The sequence below is a fragment of the Balaenoptera borealis genome (assembly GCF_965194805.1).
Source record: "Balaenoptera borealis genome assembly, chromosome: 14".
Classification (NCBI taxonomy): domain Eukaryota; kingdom Metazoa; phylum Chordata; class Mammalia; order Artiodactyla; family Balaenopteridae; genus Balaenoptera; species Balaenoptera borealis.
This window is the reverse complement of record NC_138875.1, coordinates 78,065,651-78,081,371: the sequence shown is the minus strand read 5'-3', so window position 1 is coordinate 78,081,371 and position 15,721 is coordinate 78,065,651.

Below are 15,721 nucleotides of genomic sequence, written 5' to 3'. Positions count from 1 at the left end.
GTGACTACACTCCAAGCCAGGTGGACCATGATTAAGCTAAAAGCAAACATGACAAGCTTATCCTTCACTTTCACCATCTTCCTTGCAGCTAGCATAAGCTCAAAGATGACCAAGTGCAGACCAATACAGTATAAGCATAAGTCTACTGAAGGAGGTGGTAGTGTCTAGGAAAATGTTTGCTTTTCTAATCATAAGGGATTGACACAGCTAACACAGCCCTTCTTCCACCCCTCTTCTTTTCCTTCAACTTGGGAATATGTCTGGTGCTTCAGCAGCCATTTTGAAACATGAGGCAACAAGCCTTGGGATAAAAAAATCAACCCATATGATGGGAATGTAAACTGGTGCAGCTGCTATGGAAAACAGTATGGAGGTTCCTCAAAAATGAGAAATAGAACTACCCTATGACCCAGCAATTCTGCTCCTGGATAAATATCAGAAAAAAAAAAACACACAGTAATTAGAAAAGATACATTCACCCCAATGTTCATAGCAGCATTATTTACAATTGCCAAGATATGGAAGCAACCTAAGTGACCATCAGTAGATGAATGGATAAAGAAGATGTGGTGTACATATGTGTGTGTGTGTATACACAATGGAATATTACTCAGCCATTAAAAAAGGATGAAATTTTGCCATTTGCAGCAACAGGGATGGACTTGGAGGGCATTATGCTAAGTGAAATAAGTCCGACAGAGAAAGACAAATACTGTATGATATCACTTATATGTGAAATCTAAAAAATACAGCAAACTAGAGAATATAACATAAGAGAATAAGATTCACAGGTATAAAGAATAAACTAGTGGTTACCAGTGGGGGGAGGGGAAATATAGGGGTAGGGGAGTAAGAGGTACAAACTATTAGGTATAAAATAAGCTACAAGGATATATTGTACAACATGGGGAGCACAGCCAATATGTTATAATTTTATAATAACTATAAATGGAGTATAACCTTTAAAAATTGTGAATCACTATATTGTACACCTGTAATTTATATAATATTGTAGAGCAACTATACTTCAAGTTTTAAAAAATCAACCCATAAAGCAAAGGAAGATAAACAGAACCTTACCTACAAAGGCATCGTCAAGTATTTGAGCCAAGATAAACTACCACCTACCCTCTCATTTCTTGTGATGTAAGGAAAATATGTGTTTAAGCCATATATTAGGTTCCCTTTTACTTGCAGCTGAACACTTTCCTAATGGATATAGTAGAAAATCAGACCTCAGAGAGTCAATAACCAGAAGGTCATTTAGAAGCCAAGGCCAGGACTTCCCTGGTGGTGCAGTGGTTAAGAATCCATCCACCTGCCAATGCAGGGGACACGGGTTCAAGCCCTGGTCCGGGAAGATCCCAAATGCTGCAGCGCAACTAAGCCCATGCGCCACAACTACTGAAGCCCTCACACCTAGAGCCCGTGCTCCGCAACTAGAGAAACCACTGCAATGAGAAGCCCGCGCACCGCGATGAAGAGTAGCCCCCGCTCACCACAACCAGAGAAATCCCGCGCACAGCAACGAAGACCCAACACAGCCAAAATAAAGAAAGAAAGAAAGAAAGAAAAGAAAAAAAAAAAAAGAAGCCAAGGCCATTTTTACTTGGGTCAATCTTTACTCCAACGCTGGAATTTTGTGGGAAGACAAAGTTGAACAATTTATGAGAAAAGGCTCTAATAACTGGAAATTATGAAGCAGATACAATGAATTGCCATGAATTATCACTCAAACTTGAAAAAGAGTCAAGTAAGATATGAGGAAGCTGTATGTAGGAGGAGGAATAATCATTTCTTCCTTTCTCTGATAAATGTGACAAAGCCCTGTGATAAACAGTCAATAGGAAAAGAAAATTATGTACTGAGATTTGACTGTCCCTTTGGGTACCTGCTGGAAAAGGCAAGATGCCTATTTTGTGTTTTCTCAAATACTGGGCTACCTAAAACTGAAATGATTTCCATTTTAGGGCGTCAGTAATTTTTTCTTAACAGGTTTGGCTTTTGGACTCCTAGGTTAGCGTGATGAAATCTATGGACCCAACACCTCAAGTCAATTCACAGAGACACATGCATAACATTTTACATGATTTCAAAGGGTTTGTGAGCTTCTGAAACACAAAGCCTATATCCACCAGATCAAACCTCTGGCAGGATGTCCTGAGGTCAAAGAGAGCAAAGTGGGCAAGGGGTAATGGTCTGGAAAACAAGACGGTAAGTTCAGTTTGGGACCTGATGAGTTGAAAGTGCAGTGTTACCATATTGCATGTCACCAGGACAACATCCAAGTCCAAATTGCTAGCTTGGAAGGGAGTTTGGGACTTAAAATTCAGAATCCTTTATTTCTTCCTGTGTTTCTCTCTTCTTTTTGTCTTTCAAAGATTTCTTGCATGCCCAATAAATGCCAGCCTCTGTGCTAGATGCCAAGGATATCAAAAAGAATAAGAACGTATGTGTCCTCAATAGGTGGGAAGGATGCGGAAACCCTACGATGTAACATGTTAGATAATACATCAGAGGACAGCTGACCAGAGACAATGAGTCTAGTGATGTGAATGTGTGTTTAGACACTGATTTAGTGACGAATGTGTGTAGCACAAAATCGTGAAAATAAATTAATGCTGCAAAGGAGAAGTGAGGATGACATTAGTCTTCCTATTTCCAGAAACAGCCCTCCCCTATTTTCAGTCTGTGTGATTCTGGTTAAACTAAGCCCACTGTTTGAATCAAGAGGGAATATGTAATCCAAGGCTGGCCAATCAGACCATCAGGTTCTTCCAAGACCAGTGATTGGTCCAGGAATGGTCATGTGACTCCAAGCTCAATCAGAGCAGGGGAGAAGGAATTCTGGCACTTCTGTTTGAGCTTTTGGCAAAACAAACTCTGTTCTCTTTGAAAGTGAGAGAATGTGGGACTGGTGCTACTGGGGGAATCTTGTGTTCACGAGGAGATATGACGTCTGAGAACGGAGAAAACCAAAGGAAGGCAAAGTGAATGATGGATGACTCTCTGTGAGACCTGGAATAAAGCCAAGACAGAAACCACAGCTAGCTCCTGTTTTAGTTATGTGAACATATGAATGTGTATATATATATGTGTGTGTGTGTGTATATATATGTATATATAAATATATAAACATACATATAACATATTTATGTAGATATATATATATATGTAAGGATATGTGTAGGTATATGCATACAAACACAATTTTAATTGGATTTTTCTGTCACTTGTTATCCCAACAGTCCTGATGTAGTGGCTTCACAAGGTCAGTTTGGAAAGCCATCTACTCAGAAGTGGATGCTTAGCAAGGGGGTGGAGGGATGACTCAGGAAGAACATATACAGAAAGAAGGACTGAACTAGTCCAAGGATAACACTTGAAATCATGCTTGCCTTGAAAATAAAGTGCCTTGAAAATCATGTGCCTTGAAAATAAAGAGGATTCCTTGATGAACTAGAATGGGGGCCACTTACAACCAAATGATTTTTGAAGTTGAAGACAGGGTTACAGCATTCTTGTGCAATTGAAGACTCGGGGGCCCAGGTAGATTAAATTACTTGTTAAACATTTTACAATTATCTAACCAAGCTGAGCCAACATGAATACATTCTAGGACTGCTAGTGAAATTGTCTGAGGGGGAAAATTTGGGGGTTTTTTCCACTGGGGCTTCTGAATTGGATAAAAGCATATAGCTACTGGCAGGCAATGTACCATCACGTGAGCAATCCCGCCTAAGAATGGAGCTGATGTTGAGAAAAGAAAAACCAATAATGAAATGTTACAGACCAAGTCCTGATAATGCTCCGTTACCCCCTGGATCTACCAATGCCTGAAGCTAGTCCAAGCTTGAACTTTTCAATCAGTGAAGTCAATTAGTACTTACCCCGCCTTGGCCAATGCTGTGGATGGTATATCCACAGCTCCTTGGCAGTTACCTTTACATGCTGACAGTTCTTTACAGAAAACAGCTGCAACCCTCTGCCTGAAGGGTCCCTCCACCTGTCCCTGGCCACGGGAGTACCCATGGCATCATACAGGAGAAGCCAGGAATGCCAGAGAATAAAAACCCCAGCAGCAGCCCTCAACCAATGACTGTGGGGATTGAATGAATAACTTCCCCAGCTCCCTTGCCTCTCAATTTGAAAAGATGTTCTATAATATCACCCAGAGTTTGGATCCAATAAGTTAAGCTCTATCTGTCCACACTACAACTAGCTTGATAATGAACACTCTTCATCATCTTCCTTCATTTTTCCGCTATCTAACCACAGTTTCCTGGGATCATCTCCCAAATAAGCTATTTGTACACATCTCTTCATCTCAAGATCTGCTTCAAAATAAGACCAATATACTTTGAACCAAGTCTAAAATAAGACCCATACTCCATTTTTTTCTCAGTCTTAGGCCATTGTGAACTCTGCTTCTTTAACTCACACCCAACAGAGCCCTGGCTAATATACCAGGTTAGGAGAAAAATACCCCAACCACTTGAAGTCGCTGGTACCATGTTCCACGGATAAGGACGTCAACATCCTTCCATAAACAGAAACTTCTCCATCCCTGGGAGAATCAGAGCAGGCGCCCCTGATCCACAGACCTCAGTTAGCAGAGATGCCACTCTCTTCCTTCTGAAGAGGGGTTGGAGTGTTACAGAGAAAGGGGCGGTGCCTGGGTCTCGCCAATGAGTGTTTCCCGAGCCTATGGAGAGCAGAAACCTTGGATCTTGTGAAAGGTCCCATTTTCTTTTCTCATAAATGTTGCAGGCTCCCTGCTCCATATATTGCTGTTAATAAATTATACCCCACCCCTCTTTTAAGGCCCTTTTGTTATAACTCTGGCTCCCAGTTCCATTAACTCTCCATTACTGGAACACTTCTTGATGACATATTTTTTGCAAGCTGAGAGCATGGCTCCTGACACCCTCAGCCAGGCAGGAGGCAGAGATAAAAATGGCCCATTAAGTTCCTGTAGCCAAGGCACAATTTTTCTTTTTCCCAGAGTCTATTTTCTGCTGCTTTTAAAGTAATGGACTCAAATGTTCCCCTTCTCTAGCAAATTCCCCAATAGCGTGCCAAGGACAGAGCCCAAGACGGAGAGGTTAGAGTGGCCTGAAATGCAACTGTTTCTTCACATCCTTCCTTTCCACCACCCACCGCTCCCCCACCACAGTGGAAGGTTTAATCCTCCTCAAAGTGAGGCCACACTTTTGGGTCATTGACTGAAATGTGCAACCCAGGCCATTATGAGTCATGCTTTGAAGCTCCGAGGGTTTGTCTCAAATGTCTGATTACAAGATGTTGAGTAGGAGAATGTAGGCATTGGAAGGTCGGGAAAGCTAATTCCTCCAGGGTCTTCCAAAGCCCAGGTTGTCCAGTGCTATGCTTCTAAGATGCCATCTTCTATTTTTTGCTTCTGATGGTTTACTTGGGGAATGCAAGCCAAGCCACAGGGAACAAAGCAATTTGCAAAATGTAGAAAGAAAGACGGCACATGGCATTTGCACATGCTTCGTACATAAAATAGACAGGCACGTACATAGCTAGTATATATAGTTCTGTCCTTCACATGCATTTAATCTTTCCATCAACCCCAGGAAGTAAGTTTTAATATTATACCCATTTTTCAGAAGGAGAAATCAAGTCATGGAGAGGAGAAGTTACTTGTCCAAGACACCACAGATATTAAGTGTTAGAGTCTGGTGGTGGCTTTGAGCAGTCTTCTCAAGATCAGGTGCTTATAAACATATCACTCTGTTGTTTCTTAAATTTTCACTCAAGCTGAAACTGAAATACACATGTACTACACTCATCATGCATTTTCACAAATATCATTCACCCACAACCTCATTGCCAACACATGATATCAGATGCCTCTGCCTTTAGCCCAGCTGTAATGCTCTCAACTTCAATAGCATAAAAATAAGTCCTTGTATTTGGGCAATGCCTTGCCATTTACAAAGCACTTTCATATACATTAACTCATCAGCACTGAATTCGCTGACAGGGCCAAGACGAGAAATGGACAGGGGAAGTGTAATACATCATTGACCAAAATAATAATTTGGCCCTTTAGATAGAGGTTTCCATCCAAGGATAAATTACATCTTTTAGCCACACACAGGCAAGATCAATAGTCATATAATCTTCATCCTGGAAAGGATCGTAGAGATGACTATCTTAGTCTGCCTGGGCTGCCATAACAAAATACCGTAGATATGGGAGCCTTAAACAACAGAAATGTATTTCTTACCAGTCTGGAGGCTGGAGGGCTGAGACCAGGAGAGCAGCTTGCTTGGGTTCTGATGAGACTTTTCTTTCTGGCTTGTCCACAGCTACCTTCTCGCTATGTCCTACCATGGCAGAGAGACAGAGAGAAAAAGAGAGGGCTCCAAACTCTTCCTCTGCTTGTAAGGACACTAATCCCATCATGGAGACCCCACCCTCATGACCTCCTCTAAACCTTATTACCCTCCAAAGGGCCCATCTCCAAATACCATGACATTGGGGGTTAGGACTTCAGCATATCTTTTATTTGGGGGAAGGGAGGATACAATTCACCCCATAACATACTTAACCCATATTCAACAGAGATATGCAGTCAGTTTCCCAACTCCAAAGAATCAGGGGTTTACAAAAGAATAGATACATGTATACGTATAACTCAATCACTTTGCTGTACACCTGAAACTAACACAACATTGTTTGTTAATCAACTATACGCCAATATAAAATTAAAAATTTTTAAATAAAAAAATAATAAACAATAATAAAAAAACAACAACAAAGAAATGGGGGGAAAACCATACAACTGATTGGACTGGCCACTCTGTAATCAATTGATTAACAAGTCATTGGATTCCTGCTTGCCCTACTTGATTGATCATTAAAGTCAATGGTCATAACTGTACTACCAACAGTCCCCTCTTCCCAACCCTCCCCCAGCCCCCAGACACACACATGCCGTTTTCTCCAAGCTTTCTTGGGAGCTGGATCGGACAAGCTAAGTGACAGATGGAATCGTCAGGGCTCAGCTATTTGGATGGTCAGAAGTACAGCTCGTTTGGATATTTCTCTGTGCTGTTCACCAAACTTCAAGACAGGCCACATTTATACACAGTCCAAACTGACATGTCTTTGTCTAGCTATTGTGGGATGATTTTTGTTTTTCTTGGTCAAATTAGTGGTTGCTTTTGGTGCCTTTGATCAGCTCGCTTCTGATCTCAATATTGCCCAAGCAACTGACCGGTTTGGTTCATTTACACAAACACCCAGTTAAAAATAAGTCAACCGCACCATCTGTGTGGTATTGTGCAGGCAAAAGAAAATAACAAAACGCTGAATTTTACATGTGGCTCCTTTTTTCTCTCCCCCTTTCCTCTCTCAACCAGCTGTGTAGACACAACCGCAGAAGAATTGCCATCCTGGAGGGGGGGGATAAAAAGGAGAAACACATACACACCAATTCCATCCAGGCATTCGTGTGATCTTGCAGTTTGCCCCCAGTAAGCAAAAGCCCGACACCTTACTGGTTCACAACACAGTTCATACCAAGGAGAATGTTCCGTGAGCCAGGCTGTTGTATCAGCCTGGGTCGGGGGGATAGTGTGTGGAGGTGGGGGATTAAATCAGATTGAAATCAGTTTCTCTCCCAGGCTGGGCCCAGCTTCTGAATTCTAGGATTCCTCAAACCTCAAAAATGGAATCACTCTTCTCTCAAGTCCCAGGGTGGCTGGATTCCAAGCCCCTTGCAGCCAAATCCTAAAACGTGGCTTTACTTTGGAGAATTCAAATGTGGCTTTGCTTTTAAGAATTCAGCCCCGGCATGATGGGGATCTGGTGAATCACTTGGAAAACTGAAAACTGAAAGTTCTAAGGGGACTGTGCACGGCAAACTGGCCTAAGCGGCTGGCCCGCTTATTCTGAGGGCGTCTGCCTGGCCTCCCAGATGCCTCACTTTAGGGAAACAGGCATGGCCCATTTGGGGGAGCGCTCAGAGGTCCTTTGTCCTCCTTCCCTTTCCCCGCCCCAACCTTGAGATGAGGCCACAGCTGTTTATGTACTTAACTTTACTTGGGATTTTTTTTTCCTGAGGCCCCATGCCTTGCTCGGCCCAACAAGGTGTGCTAACCACTCCAAATGTCCCAATATCTCCCTGCACATGTGCCATGTACCCACTGTGATGGTCCAGAACACCCAGGAAATTAGAAGACTGGCTGAGAAATGAGGGGCACAAAGGTTTACTAAAAATAAAATTAAATTTAAAATTCCGACGATGACTTTGAAAAACAGCTGCGGGCTTCCTGATCAAAATGTAGCCTCCTGGGGTTCTTTCCAGGCCAGGCCGCCTGCCAAAGGCTGTGATGAATTCTAGGCCCCGTACGGTGCGTCCCATATAACAGAGATCTGGCACCAATGAATCCCAAAGTCTAACCTGCAGTTCCAAGGCCCGCCCTCCTAGAGATGTGAGTTTGTAAGCGTTGAATTCCAAGACCATCTTAGACCAGGGTTCTTTCCTCTGTTTTGAAGGAAGATTCACATGCAGACCGGACACTTCTACTGTGGCCTGGTGAAAGGGTTTGGGCTTTGGTGCCACAAGTTGCCGAGTTCAAATTCTCATTCTTTCACTAACTGGCAAAGTATATTCAAATAAGAAAAGTAACTTCTCTGAACATCAGTTTCTGCACGTGCAAAAGGAAAATTATTGAGCCTAATCCCTAGGGTTCCATGAAGTTATGGAAAATCTAATTAAAGTGGGCTGGTATTATAGCTGATACATGTGAGATGCTCAAAATCTAGTACCTATCCTTATTATTATATTCTCTCCATTTTTCCCCAGTGGGACGTGAAGCCAATTGCCAGTACAGAGTGTCTCATGCTGGGCACTGAGGTCTCTAGAAGTCAAAGGCAGCAACTGGGAAATCAAGGTTGCACTCAAGAAACATTCCTTAAGCGTCCCTTTGTGTTAAGCCCCATTCAAGGCCCTGGGGCTGCAGAGATGAGTCAGACACAGAGACAGTTCTTAAGGAATCACAGTGAGAAAGAAGAAAGAGGGAGATGAGTGTAACAAGGAAAATATCTATGTGTGTGTGTGTATTACTATCTATTGATACACTTTTCTTCTCTCTCTCTAATTAATTCCGCCACATCCCTTCTGCCATTAAGTCAAAGTCATAGGGAAATTGCACCGGAGGACGGGCAGGTGGCCACCACCTAGAATAAAGAACTCAACAAGGGCTTCCCTGGTGGCGCAGTGGTTGAGAATCTGCCTGCCAATGCAGGGGACACGGGTTCGAGCCCTGGTCTGGGAAGATCCCACATGCCGCGGAGCAACTGGGCCCGTGAGCCACAACTACTGAGCCTGAGCGTCTGGAGCCTCTGCTCCGCAACAAGAGAGGCCGCAATAGTGAGAGGCCCGCGCACCGTGATGAAGAGTGGCCCCCACTCGCCGCAACTGGAGAAAGCCCTCGCACAGAAACGAAGACCCAACACAGCCAAAAATAAACATAATAAATAAATAATAAAAATTAAAAAAAAAAAAAAAAAAGAACTCAACAGAGGGAGAGTAAAGGAGAATGGGGCATAAAGGGAGCTCTCATTAGACAATAAGGGCAAGAGAAGGTTTGTTCAGTGCTGAGTGGTCAGGAGTAGCAGAGTCTTTGGTCAACCCTCAGCAGCGCTCCACACCCTGAAGGAACCAGGGGAGGTAGAAACATCCAGATGGGTTCGGGGAAATCTAACCACATCTGGGACTGCGGCCCCAGTTCACTGCAATGCAGACTGAAAGTCACTCAAATCCTGCCCACGCTGGTGGCCTTTGGTTCCGCAGAGTCTGAGCATAGCATCTGAGGAATCTGGAATTCCCCATGCGTTCCGGTGGGAAGTGATAAGAGTCCGGAAAACCAAAAAGAGCCTGAGATCAGAAGTGGGTAATGACAAGGGTCAAGGTCTGCATGGCACCCGTGGGACCGGCAAGGCCAGCCACCCTACAGCAGGACAGAGCGAAGAGCCAGTGGAAGCTGGTCATCCTGTCACTACACCCAGAAGCTGTACTGGGAACGAGGCAGAGAAGCAGGGCCGTCTTGAGAAGGAAGGCACAGCCCTTACCAGCAGTTTGAATTCTGAATTGGCTGAATATTTACTAAAGAAATCGTTACCTCTAATTGGTAAATTTATTTATTTTTCCCTGCCATTAACGGAAATGGGGACTCAAGGGCAAAATGAAATCACTTCTAGAAAATGAAGAAAGCTGAATTTATTTATTAAGTTCATCTGGGCACATCTGAACCGTAGCATGTGTAACTGAACCCTCCTACATGAGGCCATTACAATACATGGTGGTCAATGTGATAGATGCCGCCACATGAGTAAATAGAGGGGTTAGGTGGGAGGAACTTTTAACCCAGATGAGCTATAGGAAAGCCTCTTGGAGTAGAAAGAGACCTGAGTTCAGTCTTGGAGCATCCCTAGGAATGGGAAGAAGAAGGGGCAGTTGAAGAGTTGCAGAGAATTCAAGGCAAGGAAAATAGTATGGACAAAGGTGGAAACAGAAATATGTGCAAGGGAGACCAATTGTCCCATTTGAAATCAGTGGAATGCAAAGTGCAATTCTTTCAATACTAACTGATCACCTACAGTGCGCCAGGAACATAGTAGGAGGGATCCTGAGCGTTCGAGCGATGACAAGAATGGGAGAGTCTTGGCTAGGGTCTCAGGAGACCCCAGGACCCTTGAAAAACAGAATGGGAAAGTTGTGCTACCCCAAATCACCTCAAACTCCAGGAGTGGGGCAGAAATGCACGATGGAACATCATATATGTCCATGTAAAATGTCTGTGTATGCCTGGATGCAGATAGTAGTGGGGTGGGCTGATTAGACTGAATAATATTCCCCTCTCTCGGAGCCGTCCCCGCCGACTCCTGGACTGACTCAGACCACCTGTTAAAACTAGGGCATCGGGGCTCCCCTGGTGGCACAGTGGTTAAGAATCCACCTGTCAATGCAAGGGACACGGGTTCGAGCCCTGGGCCGGGAAGATCCCACATGCCGCGGAGCAGCTAAGCCCGTGAGCCACAGCTACTGAACCTGCGCTCTAGAGCCCGCGAGCCACAACTACTGAAGCCCGTGTGCCACAACTACTGAAACCTGCGCCTAGAGCCCGTGCTCCGCAAGAAGAGAAGCCATGGCAATGAGAGGCCCTCGCACCGCAGCGAAGAGTAGCCCCTGCTCGCCGCAACTGGAGACAGCCCGCGCACAGCAACAGAAGACCCAATGCAGCCAATAAATAAATAAATAAAATCTATTAAATTAAAAAAAACAAAAAACTAGGGCATTGGTTCCTTTCTCTACGACACCATCATCTTCCCTGGATGGTACCCCTTGCCCACCAAGGCCTGTGTGTCCACCAAGCCCTGCCTGCCCTAAGGAAACACACTCAACCAGCCCCGTGCAGGCACAACTCATGGATAGCAACCTGGGAGCTGAGCCTCACATTATCTCCCGTGAGCCCCCTTTTTGCACCCAGCCCTCTCCTGGCCCAGACACCCCTTAAAGGCACCATTTATCCGTCTAGAGCTGGGCATGGAAGGAGAGGCGGCATCACCTATTGGGAAGCAATGGAACATTGACTTGGCCACTTTGACACAGTATTTCAACTCAAGAATTCATACATGACTGAGAAATGATAGTAAAATTATCTCTTTAAAATTACTTTCATAAGCAAGAAAATACCTTTAATTCATCTCTGAGCCTCTTCTCCCAATTGCCTACTCTCCCCACACCAGTCCAGGAATAGGGGTCGGGATGCGGTGACATTCAGGCATGAAATTAAAAGTGAAGGGTTATAGGATGTGACAGATCTGAGAATTCATCAGAGAAATGTGTCCTTCTAGCTGTGTGACTTTGGGCAGGTCACTTAATCCCTCTATAAAATGAAGACTGGAATACCTAATTCGTAAGGTCATTATGAAGAATAAATGCATGGTAGCTTAGCACCAAGCTTGACACTTAGCTAGCGGGAACTATTATTACCAATTGTGCTAGTTCTTTAAAATAGCCACACACCTTTTGACCCCCCCTCCCATCAAGAGGTGGGGTCTGTGCCCTCTTCCCTCGAATCTGGGTGAATTTGTGAATTCTCTGACTGAAAGAGTATGGCAGAAGTGCTGCTGTCTGATTTCCAAGGCTAGATCATAAAAGTCCATGCGGTTTCTGCCTTGTTTGCTAAAACACTGGAATTCTGGACCATGAAAAGAGTATGAATACGACCCAGCAATCCCACTACTGGGCATATACCCTGAGAAAACCATAATTCAAAAAGAGTCATGTACCAAAATGTTCATTGCAGCTCTATTTACAATAGCCAGGACATGGAAGCAACCTAAATGTCCATCATCGGATGAATGGATATAGAAGATGTGGCACATATATACAATGGAATATTACTCAGGCATAAAAAGAAACGAAATGGAGTTATTTGTAGTGAGGTGGATGGAGTTAGAGTCTGTCATACAGAGCGAAGTAAGTCAGAAAGAGAAAAACAAATAAGTATGCTAACACATATATATGGAATCTAAGGGAAAAAAAAAAAAAAGGTCATGAAGAACCTAGTGGCAAGACGGGAATAAAGACACAGACCTACTAGAGAATGGACTTGAGGACATGGGGAGGGGGAAGGGTAAGATGTGACAAAGTGAGAGAGTGGCATGGACATATATACACTACCAAACGTAAAATAGATAGCTAGTGGGAAGCAGCCGCATAGCACAGGGAGACCAGCTCGGTGCTTTGTGACCACCTAGAGGGGTGGGATAGGGAGGGTGGGAGGGAGAAGCAAGAGGGAAGAGATATGGGAACATACGTATATGTATAACTGATTCACTTTGTTATAAAGCAGAAACTAACACACCATTGTAAAGCAATTATACTCCAATAAAGATGTTAAAAAAAAAAAAAAAGAGTATGACTACTCTGAGGCCGCCATGCTATGAGGAAGCCCAAGCCACAGGGAGAGTCCATGTGTAAATGTTCTGATGCAAAGTCCCAACCAAGCCCAGGCGTCAGTCTTATGAGTGAGGGAGACTCCAGATGCTTCTAGCCCTCAGCCTTTAAGCATCTTCCCAGCTGAAACCTGGTCATCACAGAGCAGTGCCAAAACTATCCTACTGTGCTCTATCCCTTTCCTGATCCACGGAATCCATGGGCACAATAAAACGGTTCTTTCTGGGGGGCACTAAGTTCAGGGTGGTTTATTACAGGGAATACCAACCATCATTGCCATTATCATCATGGCTTTTTGTTCTGGGCACCATTTGGTAGAGATGCGCATTTGGTGCATTCTTGCATACCAAGTGGTTGCACCCAATACTGTATCAAAACTGGAAATAAGTACATTCAAGCAAGTATCAAATATTTCTTCACCCACACTCACACATGTGCAGAGCCTGCAAGCAACAGATAAAATGGTACGCATTGGCGCTGCAGCTGCCAACAAGTTCTTGCAGGATTTTTTTAAATAAACTGTTAGTATAATAACTGATTTTATAGTTATCTGTGGCATATAATTATGACCCATATGTGTGTCAGCAGCTTATTGCTTGAACTTACTTCTCCATTAACAAGAATGCTGTGGATTTTATATGAGTTGTAATAGGGAGGAATAGCTACTTCTAAGGACTTTTTATCTGCAAAAGGACATTTTAGACCCAATTTTGTTTGCATGTCAAGGAACAACAATATTAAGCCAGGTAGGTGACATAAGGGCATTATCTTTCTTCCCCCCTCTCAGGTTCTAGTACAGTCCTAGTACATAGTAGGTAGAGAAGGGTGTGGTAGTCACCAAGATGTGACGCTCAGGCTTGCCTTCAAGCAAGCATTTACCACGCAGCTGCAAGGGGTGCAGTTAGCAGACAGCTTCCAGCTGCAGTGCCTTTGGGATCCAGCTAACCTTTCAAGTCAAAGCCACATCCTTCCTGGGAAGTCCCCATCCAAACACTGAGCAGGGCCTGGCCATTTCTGCCCAGCACAGGACTACTTTAACGGACGATCTTTGCCCTGGACCTCCCCATCCAGTGAGCTGAGACTTTCTCTGATCTTCCTTGTGGTCTGAAGCTCTTCCTACCTAATCCTGCTTCTTTCCCTCTTCATCTTTCACAGGTATTACCCTGCAATAAACTTCTTGGATTTCTCCCCGCATCTTAGCATCTGCTTTCCATAAGACCCCACTGACACAAGCGGGGTGCTCATCAAATTGATTACATAGGATTAATATCTATTGGGGGAGATAAAGCTTTGGTCGAGAGAAGAATCCAATGACTCTGCTTTGTCCAGATCTGGGGTATATACTGCTGGTGGATAGAGTTACATGTCACATGTCTCGTAAAATAACCATCTGTGCTAGGTTTGGGGTGTTGACACAGTTACCGGGCTGCCACTCAGCATCTACTCACATCTATAAAATGATATTGCAAGAGAAGACTCCTGGGAAAAGAGGGAGGAAGACGCTGTAACTGTCACTGTTGGTGGCCTAGCCAGCATCCGTTTTCCCCATCCTTCTTCCTAATAGGATCTCAGTTTGGTCCATGTGTTCATCCCTCCTCCACACAGGTCGTGTTCCTCAAGGGATGTCAACACCAAACCCAGCTCCGAGGCTCAACTCTAAGAGTAAGTTGGTTCTACTCTGAGTGATCGCTTCAGGAATGGTCATTTGATCCATTCCGGACGATGAGATGCAAGAAGAGGTTTACTGGGGGCAGGGGCTGGGGGTTCTATGAAAGTTTTTTGATCTCCTAGCAGACCTTCCAGAAGCAGCCCACTCTCTTACTCCTCTGAGTGAGACCATGTGTAGACATCAGACCACCTTACCGGCAGCTGAGAAAAATGCTGGTTCATAGAGAAGGACAAGACTGAAGCAGCTCAGAAAAGTAAAACCAGAGATATTGCCCCAGAATTTCTGCAACAGATGCCTTTTAAGTAAATGTGCACAGAAAGAAAGCAAACCTTTTCCCTCTCCCGAAAGAACGCAACCCTCCACATAAGCCTCCACCATAAGAAGCCAGAATAAAGGAAGAGGAGAAGGAAGAGAAGGGGGAGGAGGAGGAGGAGGGGTGGGGAGAAGGAGAAAAGAGAAAGAGAAAGAGAAGGGATGCTGATACGGTTCTGATTCAGGCAACAAATCAGAGAGTCAACCTGGAGAGCTGGACTCCCATTGCACCAAAAGTGTCCTGTATTCCCCTGGGACTGGCGCTTGTTTACGGGATGCCCCCATGTTCCCATTTCTTTTTCTCTGAGAGTAGTCATGCTGACCTCTCTGCTGGAGCAGCTCTGGGAATACTGTCCACTTCCTGAGGGCTGCGAGGGTCTTGGTATCCGTATCCACTGCTGAAGTGTGGAAGTAGGTCTTTAGTAATCAGTTGGTAAATGAATGAACAAATGAATCAGTGAATGAATGAGTGAGTGAATGAGGATGTAAGGCTTTTTGCCAGCCATGAAACAGTCTTTAGCTGTTCAGCCACAGTATAGCAATTAGGGATCTTTGGAAGGCCTGCTTCTTGCAAAATCCACGTCTTAGCCGCAAGGAAGGAGGCCTGGGAGTTATTAGAGAGCGACTTGTTTGTTTGTTTTGCGAATGAAAGTCAGAGTGTAGGAAGCTCTCTGCAGCCAGCTGTCGGGTTCAGAGTTAATCCCTTCAGAGCCATGGGAGCCAGCATCTGCTCTTCA